Below are 14,474 nucleotides of genomic sequence, written 5' to 3'. Positions count from 1 at the left end.
TGGACCTGTCAGTGCGTAGAGTTGCTAATAGATTTCTTTCCTGTAGTTAGTAGTGCCTATGTGGTTTACAATGTGTATAAAAACATCTATTTAAACCTCTGATCCAAGGAAAGAACCTGTCCCACCACTGTCGAAGCTGTTTTACTGACTCTGTAGTGCTGTGTTTTAGTTCATTTTGTTTTATTACAAATTTTATATGCCACGCTGACTCTTTGGGTCACAGTTTTATTTGTACAGGCCAATATCTTTTCAATGTCTTTTTCAGGAAAATGGATTGCATAGCTTTTATACTGTATGGATGTCTCCCTTTTTTTGCTGTATGCGTATTATACTGTATAAAACATTCAAGACCATATATGAAGTCATGCTATCTCTGCTAATATGAGCTCATCTGGAAGTCTTTCCTATACTCTTCTTGGTGTAAATCTTTAATCCATGTTCAGCACTAACAGCAAAGTACATGCAGTGGGTTAAATCTTACTGCTGACCCTTACGCTAAAATGTATACATATAGGCTTTGACTGTTGCCGATGTTCTGCAGTAGCATTGCTATTGAGACTAAATGTGTGCCTATTTCTACAGTCCAACAGTGTAGAAATGTATATATTTTGCGTTTCAATCACACCACAATGTTCCTTATCTTTGTGACTACTACAGTATGGCGTCCCCTGTGTGAGTGAGCTGCTTTTGAACTATTAAATACAATGCATTCCTCAGTCCCCGCTGTAGCTCTTCTGTTCGCTTGAAACTTCTTGGTACAGTGTAATTGTGCAGATGCAAATGAAACTGCACGAGTCCACTTTTAGACTCTTTAGAGGTTAGAAGGGAAGTGCAGTATCGACTCCTGAGCTGCTTCTCTCCTACAGTATGTTCCTCCTTATTATTCGTCACTTTGATGGTGTTGAAAGGAAAGGAGGAGGCTGCGAATCAACCACAATAAGTACCCTTGGTGTTTCCAGCTCTCATTAACACAGCAGAGTATAGGGGTGAGCAAAAAAGGAGTTTTTGATTTGTTTCTGCTTGATATAAACGCTGTGTATTTTAATTGTCAGTCTTCACAGAGCTCAGGCACAGCGCTGTAAAACCGGGGAAGTTTTATCCAGCGAGAGCAGAGCTGGTCCAGATAAGCAAGGCCAGAGGGACTGTGAAACACAAAAGACAGACAGCAATAGGTACCAGCAAGAGAGGATGTGCAAAAGACAGGCAGTTAGAGAGAGAAGTGATGTATGTTGCTCTTTTAGCTAGCCGTGACCCGCAGCAGTGACAGATATAGCAGCAGCTGTTGTTATAGCAACCCAGGCATGCCTGTAGCAAGACAGACCTGGCAAAGATATTACCATGACACATTCATTTATGCACGGCCATAAAACATATAGAGTGTTTTATCACTTGATATGCACAAAATAAAAAGAAGCCGCAAATCACCCAGCATGCTTTGCTCCAAGAGGAGCAGGAGATGGAGGCTGCTGGACATCCCGTTACAGAAGAAATGCCTCCACCAGCCTATCAAGGTCAGGTATCGCCTACTATCTGAATGGCAAACAGGTAATGTAACAAATGCACCCTTTATCCAGTCATCCATCAAGTTCACATAAATTGGTTATTGATTGTGCAACACATCCCATAAACTCTCCAACAATATGGTATTATGGCTTTGAGATGCATTGTGAAAGAGCAATTCTGAACCATCCCCCCCCCCCCCCCCCCTCTCTCCCTCCCCTCTCTCTCTCCCTCCCTCCCCTCCCTTCTCCCTCTCTATTGTTACAGTGCTCCTCCCTGAGGATACAACCCAGTAATATGGCCCACATCCTACTTAAATACGTTTCAATTAAACCACCAGGCTGCGACTGCCTCAGTGCTCTGGTAAGCATTTTACGTCACGTCACACTAAGAACACAGACGAGCTGTGACTAGTGAAAAAACACTCTTAATTTGAAGTTAATAGTCTTTGCTCGTAAATGCAAATGGCAAATCGCATCAAGTCTCATGAGCGATAGAGGGGGATTTAGTGGCTCGATATCCCACTGACAAACTGTTCTGCAAATGGAGCGTTGCTGTTTTTCCCCCTGTGCTGGCCTGCAGTCAGTTAATTAGATTTTTTTTACAGTGACTCCTAAAGGCTGACCACAAGACTTATAGTTGTTTTTCCATCATAAAATATCACTTCAAATCATTACTGATAATCTGCAGGATATAAAACTTGTCCATCTATGAAGGGTCTTTGTCTCCCCCTAGTGTAAAGGATATTATGTCATCAAATGTTGACATGTAATCACTGACCCATCATGAATGTCAAGCTCTGTCTCTAGAGGAAGACTCTCACACATTAAAAAACAGTGGTTGTACTGTATGGATCTTGGTTGATGAGGAGAGCCATTTCTTCGTTCAAAATTGCTGATGACAGCAATATTTATATCATATCATCGTTTTTGAATTATTGATCCTATGTGTTTGGAAGGTGGGTTGATCAGAAATTCTTGGCTGTGGCCGGAGCATTGGAGCAGCATGCTGTATATGGCAGATATTGCGGTCACCCAGAAAACACTGTTTATTGATTGCTGATCAATAGTCGCTTTGTTGCAGCTGCGTTCTGTCTGTTTTAGAATTAAAGAGTTATGAACATATTGATAAGGAGCAAAGTGACTCATTATTATGCTTTGGTGTGTTGCTTTATAACCAGGTTTCCATGTAACCTATTAACCATGAAATCTGTTTTTTTCCGCCCCTTCTGCGGGGGCGAGGTCTCTAAAGGGATTTTCATAGCACTGTACCAGACCATACTGGGGCTAAAAGGGTATTTCCACTATATTTCCATTTCTCCTGCCTGCCCATTTCCATTTCTCTTTAGCAGCTGAAGATGAGTGCACACATTTCAAATGGAGGCACACAAAATTGAATCATTTCGTCCAAAGAAGCCTTCTCTGAGATAACCGTGGGCAGCCCACTCATAATTATAAATCTTCACACATTTCATGTCATATATACTTCAAGACAGGGACCAGCTGTTGACATTACCATGCAAAAAAAGAAGAAGAAGAAGAAGAAGAAAACCCACATCTTCTTCATTAATTTCTGGAATGTGCAAGCTTCAGCTTGATTACAGACTTCCAGCCAAGGAGAGATGAGAGATATTTTTGGATTGCAAACAATCTCTCTTTCAGATGACATAAATCAAACCAGAATCCAGATTCCCCGACCAAAGATAGAGATGAAGGCAGAATGTTTTCTCCTGATCAGGCTGTGTTGACAATAAATCAGCAATAATTAGACTCACCTTTTGAAAACAAATGATGTGAAAGAGGAAACAATATGGTTTATTGGAAAGGTGAGCCAATTTAGAAGCGCAACAGATCACTGCACAGTGTTGTCGTGTTGATTAGGGACAAATCTGTCTGCGGATTCTTCACATTAAACATCAATAATGAGACGACAGTCACACTGGGATTTTTTCTTTCTTTCATCTGAACACCTGCTTACCTTGTGTTTCAGTGCAAAAAACAACAACAACTAACTAACCATAATGTCAGGGGTATTTTTCTTCTTTCATTTTTTTGTTTGATGTGTATCATATTTCTCAACAAGGCAGCTCATGACATCTGTCCACTGCTTTTGCTTTTAAACCAGTCAGCACAATTATATTAACTCCTGCTATGATCCTAATTGGTAACATTAGCGCACTGTTATGTGGTCAATATTTGATAAGGCATTTGCCGTGCCCCTGTGACATACATTCTTCCAAGTCAGCGCTACTGTATATCACACAAACAGAAACCTGCTGGCACAACACATCACTCACCTGTTTACAGCATCTTCGTCGGCCGTTAAATTTGCACCCGAGCAACTTTGAAGTGCCTCTGGAGAACCTCTCCACTTAGGTTTTTGCATAATCTGACTTTGGACAATGTACGGCACACGGTGCCCGTGAATTATTCCTGAGTGTGTGTATAATTATATTAACCTTTCTGTTACACAGTTGTTGTCAAGTCCCCATGGTGTCATTGGCATAAAGGAGAGCAAAGAGGTAGAGGTGTTTGACGAATAGAGAGCTGCTCCTGACTACTGAATGAGAACACCTTCATCTCAGGAATATTCATTTACTGCCTTGTAATCCATCAAAGCTCCTTTTTTAACAGAAGTGGCCTGTTGGGTATTTCAGGCTTCTTCTCTTCCTGTTTCGAGCAGTAGTTTTTCTACCGCATACATCTTAAGTCTTTGTGTCATTACACACAGATGTGAGATATTTGTAGAGGAAACATCCTCACTCCTGCCATGCCTTTTCCCATTTTTTTTTCTCATCATGTAGGCCTACACAAAACCCTTTTTTATTAATGTTTATTCAAACAGCGACAGATGCAACAGACCTGTAAGTACATGTAGAATTAACAGTAAACCATATGTAAGCCTTATAGTAATCTCCATCTCTACATACAAGTGGATTAAGCACTGCCACAAGTCTGCTCACTCACTGTTTGCATTAGGGAGTGCAGGTATTTGTTACATTTCTCAGGAGCTTTGGTTTAATGTTGTAGCTGATACCATGTGTTCCCAAATAAATCACTGAACCCAAACCTTTGCATTGTGTTTGGTTGTCATCACATGATAAGGTTAGTCACTGAGGACTGGTGATGAAATAAAAGAAAGAGAGCGAGAGAGAGAGAGAGAGAGGCGATCACACATCCAAATCCCCAGCTGCCTCAAACTCATAATCAAAACTGCAACCACGAATTAAACAGGGACCCCTTTCACCGTATACAGTAACCTTTCCTCTTTCCCATCCATCTCTCCTATCCATCATCCCATCCTCCATTTCATTCACTCGCATTTCAAACAAGAGGCATCTTTGATTAGCAAGACAAAGAGGATGCCTTAAATAAAAAGACCATTTACAAGTCAGACTCGGAAGCGAGGCAGTGACTGGGCCATGCTTTCTAATTTGTGATGAGAGGATGGCGCTGGCCCACAGCTCGATGACGTCGCCGCTCTATTGTTAGTGAAATGAACACCTGGCTGCCGGAGAAGTGCTAAATCACTGCTGTGTGTTTAGCCACACCTGAGGCCCTCCACACAAAGTGACACAAAGCAGAACATTACATTGCAGGCTGGCTGATTTCAAAGGTAACTGTGGCCGAGATGCGGCTTTTTCATCTAATCAATCAACAACTGGTTGGTCGATTGGATGAAAATGTATTATGTGTTGCTGTATTAATTGCAACATTTGTTTCCTGCAAAGGGGGAGGCACTGACAATAAAACATCACCAAACCTAATAAACAAAAGTGGAGGAGAGGGGAATTAGCCCTGTGGATATCTGAGGATTTGTAATTATGCTGTGTAGTCAAAAGTTGACGGGTGGGGGGAAAAAAAGGTTTTTAAATACTGCCAGTCCTCTGACGAGCCTGCTGCTTTGGTACTTTTGTGTATAGCAGCCAAAGCAGCAGTTGGCCGATCTTCTTGACACTATAGTTAGAAGGAGCCTCCGCCACGTCTTATAAAAGCAATTTCACCCCTGCAACCGTACTCTTCACTCTTCACTCTTCAAAGTATGCTCACATGACATGCATGCCTCCATCAAGGTCAATCATCACAAATAAAAAGCCGTGTCTCACAACCTCATACTTACATCACTACTGCTGTGGATCAAAACCCAATTAATTAAAGTCTTCGACGTCCTCTCACGGCCGCGGGTTCAATCTGGGGAAGATGAAGTTATAGATAGGCAGCAAAGACACAACAGCTGCTGCTATCTAGTGGAAGGTGGCAGACCCTTATTTCAACAATAAATCCCAAGTCTGGAAAGTCAAAACTCCTCTCCACAAATCCTCTGGGATCAATTAACACAAGGTGCAAAGGAAAGAGGAGGATTTATCCACATCCTTAATCTCTTTAAAACGGCTCTCTTTTTATTTTTTTGTGTAACGTAGGCTAGTATTATTTACATAATTTGCAGCTTGGTTCTCGGTACTTTGATTAAGCCTTCAAGCTTATCTGGCAGAGATAAATGTGAGCATCCTTTGTGACTTGACTAATAATTTGAAGCAGCAACTAATGAACACATTGGATCAATAGCGAAACCCACACAGCATAGCCAGTTACTGGAGTATGCCTTTCACATCCCTGCAGCACTTGACTACCAGTGGGAACGGCTGACCTGATCCGCCTCGACTCAAGTCAAAGGCCTGGAAACAGGAGGAAACATTAGTGAAGTTATATCAGCGGAAAGAAGGTAATGTTGGACCACAAGTCTATCACCATATCACTAAAACAAAAATGAATCACTTTGGGATTGAGTGAAGTAAAACACGAGACATTTTTGTGTTGGATGGTTTTGGAATTTGGTTAATTACAAACCCCATTTAGGAGCCAAGTGGACTGTTTATTACATTGTGCTGTAGCTTTCCTCCAGAGACATGACTCAAGCCCCTTTTCTTTTTCTTTTCAAAATTCAATAACTGTAGTAATGCAAGGAATCATGCTGTTTCCATTGGATGTGGGGGAGTAGTCTGTGGTTAGTCATGATATCTGAAGAAAATTTTGTGACTGATTTTTATTATATGCATAAATTTCACTGGTGTGTGAGGATGTGGGGGCCCAATGACACATACTCCTAAGTCAGTCATACAGTAGCCTATCAGTGGGATTCATTAAGCAATATCTACTTCCATAAGGCAGTGACATTTCATTAGACTTCCACATATTTTGTAATCTAATCAATTACAGATATGTGTCAACTTGATGGATGATAGGCTACAAGTAGTTAATGTGCAATGGGGCCCTGCAACTGTCAGGGGCCCCTCACATACAATAGGGATTGGGGACATAAACTGTAGGCTCTCAATTTGAATACTTTCATGTACTTGTAGTTTGTATAGCCTACTATGTGCACTATTCTGTAGCAAGGATGTGCAGTTAGGGGAGGCAGGTGAGGCAGTGCCTCACCTAGGCTGTCAGGAATAATTAGATTATTTAGTTAAAGCAGAAGTAAGTGATATATTTGTGTTAATATAAGTCTTAAATAGTTATATCTTCCGACAGCAATCACTTACATAGAGTGTTTGGACTGAAACACGGGTCTCTCAGTCCCTCTGCTCTGCTCTGAGCCGAGGAGAAAACATTTATCGTATCCTACAGTTTTTATCCAATGAGGAGAGAGAACGGCATGCAGGGCTGTGTGTGCAGCCAAGGGACGCCGTGAATGTGGTGACGTAGGGACGAGGACTGTTATGGTGCGTTCAAGGAAACTCGTAATTCGTGTTTTTCCGACCTGTGAAGTCATACCAGTTCAATCTGGTACGAGTTCACGGGTCGGAAGTTACGAGTGGCCGTTATAGTGACTTTCACCGGTAAAACAGGTCGGAAAAACACGAGTGGGTTGCCTGAAACGCTACAAAGTCGTAAGTTGTGACTTGAAGCTGTAATTTACGGTTTCAAAAGCCTGCCTGGAACGCAGCATTAGCCAAAACGACCGGATCGCTTACTTCTGCTTTAATCTAAAGTTTATTTATTTTTTTTTTTTCCAGATAACTTTACCACAGGTTTAAATGTGTCAACTAAGTTTACCTCCGGCCAGGCAGCGGCTGTAGAAGCCACTCGCCCTCTTGTTGTATTTCAGAGGTGAGGCACAGAGCTGCTCTGCCTTTTTTGTCCCCCCCAAAGTGAGGCTGAGGCTACGCTGCCTCATTGCGTAACTCTACTAGTGTGAGCGGCACGTACGTTCATGTTGCTTTCGTGAATTGTAAACAAACAGACGGCCCCCTCGGTTTTAGCGTCCAGCAGTTTAGTGGCTAATTCAACTATTCTAACAGCAGTGATGGATAACTGTACCGGAGAGGATCAACAACGTAATGAGCTTCATTTGAGGAATAAACGGCAGCTTTTACCTGATGGGGGGAGACCGACGCCTGAGCTACGGTAGCTAACAGCTAACAGGTTTGACCTACTCTCTATCTCTCTCTTTCTTACACACACACACACACACACACACACACACACACACACACACACACACACACACACACACACACACACACACACACACACACACACGGCTGGTTGTCTGTCTTATCTGTTGTAAACCCTGTAAACCTTGTAATACTAGCTTGTTGAGTACAGTTAACATTATTGTTGCTTCGGTTTGAGTGTGGATTTATTGTTAATGGTTTGTTGTGTAATGTTAGCGGTGGTCCAATGTCGCAATCCTGTTGGCGTGGATTGGTCAGTTCCATAGGGTTAGTACAGGTTTTTGTCTGTTCAAAACTATTGCAAAATATCTGTCAACTCTTATACCATATTATGTTGTAAAATGTGCAGCTATTATAAGAACTGTGTGTGTGATAACATGTGGCCGCTGTCACACTGTGTAGACCTGTAGTGAGTTGTTGTGTTGTCTTAATGTTTATTTGCTCTGTGCTTACTGACAAACTGTGCAATTTGTTTGGGATGGCTGGCTGAAGCTATTTCAGATGTTTGATAGTTGCTGTGGTGGTTCGAGTCCAGGGCAGGCTGATGGAGTTAGAGATCGTGAAATTGACAATAAGGCTGCTGTCAGGCCTGCTGATCAAAGGTTTTCAGGATGGGAGAAAGTTGAACATCTCCATGGTGACATATAGTGTCTGCTTTTAGGGCACAATCACAATGACATTATGTTACACCTTTCACTAAACCATCAGATTGGCCTTTGTGGATTAACTGTGGGTAGAAAGATGAACAATCCTTCATTTGAGGTTGTGCGCGTAATAGAGCTGAAGGATACGAGTGAATTAATTGCACCGCCCTAGGCCCAGGGATGGTTAGCTATATTTGGCTGGTATATTTATTATGTTAACTGTCTGAGGTAACATTTCCTAGTTTATTATCATTGAACCTTTATCTGACCTGTGAGTCCCATTGAGATTGAGCACTAATAGCCAAGATAGCAGCAATTAAGTCTTTCATTTGGTGATTTATCATTTTCGAAGTGATACAAAAGATGAACACATGTTTGTAGCTTGTTTCTTTTTTTTTTTTTTTACTCCGCACCTCCTTCTGTCTTGTTTTTGTTTGGTTAATTTGTGTAGCTCTAATAAAAGGAGGAGGAAAAAGAAAAGAAAAAAAGACCAATTAGCTCATTTCAGAAAAAAGAAAGAGAGAGAAAAAGGCAACAAACAACATAATTACCCCAGTCTCTCCACCCAACCTGCCTTGTTTTCCCTAACAGCACCTTTCTGCAGCGTAGATCAAATTTACTTCCCCCAGTGAATTTGACCTACACCGCACCATAAAAATCACTTAACCAAGTGAATTTGATCTAGGCTGAATTGGATCGAGTTACGTGCTGTGGAAACCAGCAAAGAAAAGGTGTGATTGAATACTACAACAGACCTTGACTGAGGCGAGGCTTTTCTGATAAGAGTGGACAAATTGCTTCTCAGCAGCTGTCCCAAACCAATTAACCTGTGGACGCTTGCAAATATACATTTTTACACTTTGACTGGACATAAAAGGAAAGGCATGCATGTGTGTAGGCCTATAACTGATTACTTATACGGGTTGATGAGAAGAAATAATGACAGAAATCCATCTTTTGAGAAATGTGAGCACTGAGGATATCTTATTACAGAGCTAACTGTGGATTCTTAGATCAGGGATTTCAAATTACAACTAATGACACAATTTACAGTCTCAGGTCTCCGTTGCTTCTCTTGACTTTGAGAAGAATGGGCTCATATTGATTATTATTATTTGCATCAAGGTGATGAATATGAAAATAATTGAACTGATTATGCAGCCCACACTCAAGGTGAAATCATTACAAAAGCCACCCACGTCTTAGGTTTTGTCTTTAAAGAACAATTCATTCCACAAAGGTCTTCTAATGGTACAGATGAGTCTGTCTCTGTTCAGTGACTGTGACTGATCTATACAAGAATAGGAGAACAGGGGCCAAGAGTAAATAAACAGGGGGCGGTTGAGTTGTATGGTAGTATTTCTGGTTTGCTCATAAAGGGCTACCATAATTAAAAGTGACAGAAAAATAGACAAACACATACTACACAGACACGCACACACTCCTGGACACAAATTTGTTCTGCAGTAATTAATTTCCTCAGAAAAACCGAGTTATGCAGGAGCTTTTCTTGTTTCAGTCTTGTCACAACCGTCAGACTGAATATATTAGTCTCCCTAGTCACATAATGAATTATTCTGTGTACTTTTCCCTCTTCACTGGTTAAGCCAGAGGATAAACTAAAAAAAATGAAAAGCAAAAATGAAACATAGGCCAAACTGTGTCACTGAACTTAATGCATGCAACCCCTGTAGCAGCACCACAATGGCTTGCTAGGGATTTTTTTTTTTTTTTTTTGCACTTGCTGTCTGCTAATACTGTGTATGTTTGTTTACATCTTTGTCCTCATATTATCACCATCCTTGATCCAAAGGGAACTACTGTACTACCTGGCCCAATGGCAATTTTTTATACAGTTCTACAGTGCGTGTAAAAAACAAACAAACCTCTCACTGTGACTCCTGACATCTATTTTTCAGTGACACACTTAAAACATCTTCACACTGACTGGATTCTCTTAATTTTTTTAATTTGCGCTGACAATGAGCTGCTTCAAAGGGTATTTATCATTGACTTTTTTGTCCAAATATACTGTATATAATGTCAAATTGAAAATGGAGGAACACTGTGGAAGCTTGAAATCAATAAATGTCAAAAAAAAAAGATATAAAGATGAATATACAGTAGATTCAGATCTATAGGCCTGAGGTTTTCAGGCACATAAAGAGGACTGGCTGGAATGAACCTGGCTTAGAGAGAGATTGCAAAAGACTGGTTGGCTGTGCTCTTAATAGACTGTGTGATTGCTATAGGAGCTCTGCAGAATCAAGCGTGGGGGTCAGTGGATGCCTTAATGCTGGAGAACAAAATTGAGCAGCAGAGAAGCTGTGGATAACCTCAAAATCCCTGATGTTCGAGAGGAGTCAGAGGGGACCAATGTAAGATGATACTTATTTTCTCTGGTCTCCAAACAACAAATGTCCATGTGCCCATGAGCAAAGCATCTGACATCTTACTCTGGTTAAGGGGAACCATTCACCTGTTAGCATTATGATGAAAACATGCATGATCAATACAAGATAACATCTGGATTGACCAAGGGAGCAATATAATGTTGATTTTGCATTGTAAGTTTACGGTAAACATATTTTGCTGCAGTATTTGCATATTTTCATGATTTCATTGGAGGCATCTACATTGTGATAGGAATTTGGATGTGAATGTCTAACATTGTCAGTTTTTTTTTGTGTGTAGTCTCCTTGGCACATGGGCTTTGGATCGGCTGTCAGTGAACTTCAGACAATGCGGTGTAAGAACATGATTTGTGATTTTATCAAGCTTCTATTAGTCTGACAAACCTTTGTCTACTACAGACTAGAATCACACAGTGTAAAGGAGCCTTTACACTTCAGTATCTTTACTGATGTGCATGGAGGAACATAAGGACTCTGTTCTTCTTTGATTCCCCATCATGAAACACATCACAAGACACTGTCAAAAGAGGCAAGAGATGCAGCAAGAAAAAAACCAAAACATTCAGGTCTGGATTCGTGTGTCCAGCTCTGTTGTTACACTATGAGAGACCCTTGACAGGATCAGCAATTGTTGCACCTAAATGCTTTGTTTATTCCACATACCCAACACTTGACGTCACCCAGTCGGATTCCGGAATAAATTGTTTTATTCCTGCTCATTATATCAGTGATTCTCAAAGTCTCCGCTGGTGGGGGTGTTTCTGAAGCCTACAACTTATTAAAATGAAACACACTCGATTTCTGAGCATGTATTTCTTGGACCACCACAGCGGTCATATAGACAGCTTTGTGTAGACTGTGGCCAACTGTGGCCACTGGACACAGGAATTTAATGTTTCCATTTCACGGTTTTTCACCTGTGTGTGTTTTTTTCTCACTAGTTATTGTTTTTTTTTATAACATTAATTTATATGAGAGCGAGCGAGCTAGAGAGAGAAAGATTGATAGATAGAGAAAGAGCACATGAGCACGAGAGAAAAGACACTGGAACTATAGGGCTGGGACGAAATGCTTTTCTCCCGATTCGATTCTTCTACGATTTTTTGGATGCCGATTCTATTTAAATTGCGATTCTACGATATTGCCGATTCTCTCGATTTTTAGTCTGCATTTTTAACACCAATGAAACAGTTGAATGATTATGATTGTCTACAGACTACAGTATTCCAGGAACCATATTTCCCCCAAAAATACACATCACATGTACAGTAAGTCAGTTTTTAAGATTTATTCAGCAGCAATATATATGTTTACTCTCTTTTCAAAAGCCTGGACTGCATAAAAGAGGCAAAAATAAAAGAGTGTAGAAAAAACAGGCTTCTGAAACCTTTCTGACAAAATGAGATATAGACTGCGGTAAACTGCTACATTTTAATATTTATCTGCACACAAATACTGTAGGAGCCTATAAAGCAGTGGTTCTCAAACTTTTTTCGTCATTCCCCACTTTTAACAAGTGGGGATTTTCAAGCCCCACTTCCCCCCGTAGCAACAAACAAAAATGTATTGAACTTACTAGCACCAAGTATATCAGTCATATTTCATGAGTCAAAATCAAAAACATGAAATAACACAAAGTTCAAAAAGAGAAAATAAAAGTGCAGATCAAAAACGAAAAGTAAAAGTAGGCTACAGTAGTCAAATAATGAAACAGTGTTTCATTTGCAATCTGTGCAAAAAACAAAAACATGAACAAGTAAACTTTCCCTGCATTAGTGGCTGCAATGTGCCTGTTTTGCACTGCACATCCTCGGGGTTGCAGGCTTGAAACTGCCTCAAGTCATGCTCAATGTTGAGCTGAGAAGTGTGTGTGTGCGTGTGCACGCACGCACGCGTCTGGCGTGTGTGTATGTGTGTGTTTTCATCTCTCTCGAGTCTGGCATAAGCTAACGCACACAAATATGATCGCATTTGTCAATCGCTGTGTTTTATTTTGAAAAGTGCTTTATTTTGACAATTGACCGGATTCTCTCGTTGTTTCATGTGTGACTTCCTGCCAAGATTGACGCGATCACTTGCGGCTCGCGCACAAAATTGACCAGATCCTGAACCGATTACTGCAGGGCGCGACTTCCACCACTGGTCTGAACTACACAACCGGTACTTGAGCACTGAAGGGAAGCGGTCTCTGTTCCGCGCTATTCGCGGTGCTTCGGCGTCCGGTGTGAACCCAGCAGCCTGCTACCAGAGCCAGTCTCTATTAGAAATGATCTGCTGCTGCTGCTGCTGCTGCTACCTTGTTGTCCGGCTGCAAATGTTGGCCCGCTGCAATTAACATCCCGACGTCAATCATTGTTTTTGCACTTTAGTTCCAGGTTACATTTTTTCTCCCGGTCTCCTAATGATTTTTAATAATTTTAGCTATTCATTATTACTTTGTTTGTGTGTGGCTGTTTTGTGTAGAGTGAATTATCTTTGTTGTCAATAGCATTTACAGTAAGATAGGCATGAAATTGAAAATTTCCTCCCGTTTGTCGCGCCCCACCTGTCATGTCTCCGTTCCCCACCAGTGGGGCGTGCCCCACACTTTGAGAAGCACTGCTATAAAGTAACATACTCCATTATAAAGTAAACTTAAACCCTTTCCAAAACGTGGACTCTCTGTATGTAAAAAAGGCGAACAAATGCACATTGCACAATATTTAGAAAAAAAACAAAAAACGATGAAAACATTTTTTTAATTTAAAAATCGTCAAAAAAATATTGCAATACTTATGTTAATCGATTTTTTTCTCCCACCCCTAACTGGAACGCACCAGATTTCATGTATAGCTACCGGCAAAACACAAAGAATATACATGTATATGTGACCGATGTTGTCTGACCTGCCCTGCGTGAGTTTCGAACCCGGGTCCCCTGCACCGCGAGCGACAATGCAAACCGTTTCACCAAGAGGTCTATGAATGGGAAACGCTGTGTCCAGGAGACTTTGTCCCGTCCTAAAGGTGAGGGGCTTGAGAATTCCACCTCGTCTAAAGTGGGGCATGACGGAAAAAGTTTGAGAACCACTGGTTTTATTAAAAACCTGAGCTAAACCAATTTGACCTAAACTAATCAAGTTCACTCCACTGTAACAGGTGCTTTGACCTTTTTCATATGTTGCCTATCATTTGATTATCTACCTCTGCAAAGTACACTTTGCAGGCAAGTACAGATCCATCCTGGAACTACCTTTCAGTCTTTTACTTATTTCCATTCACACAGGTTTAATACTCGTGCAATGCACAATACACATGTTGGCAGGGATTTTCTTTTTAAATGTGCTGGTGTGGATGTGAATTTTTGGGGGGAAACGGAGGAGGGAAAAACTCTGAATCTAACTTCAAACTTGGCCAGCACCCCCACAACACCTGAGCTCGTTAGCTGGAGAACTTGTGCTATGCAGTTTTGGTGTTAGGA

The sequence above is a fragment of the Trachurus trachurus genome (assembly GCF_905171665.1).
Source record: "Trachurus trachurus genome assembly, chromosome: 13".
NCBI lineage: Eukaryota > Metazoa > Chordata > Actinopteri > Carangiformes > Carangidae > Trachurus > Trachurus trachurus.
The sequence above is the reverse complement of the archived record's forward strand: the minus strand, read 5'-3'. Positions refer to the sequence as shown.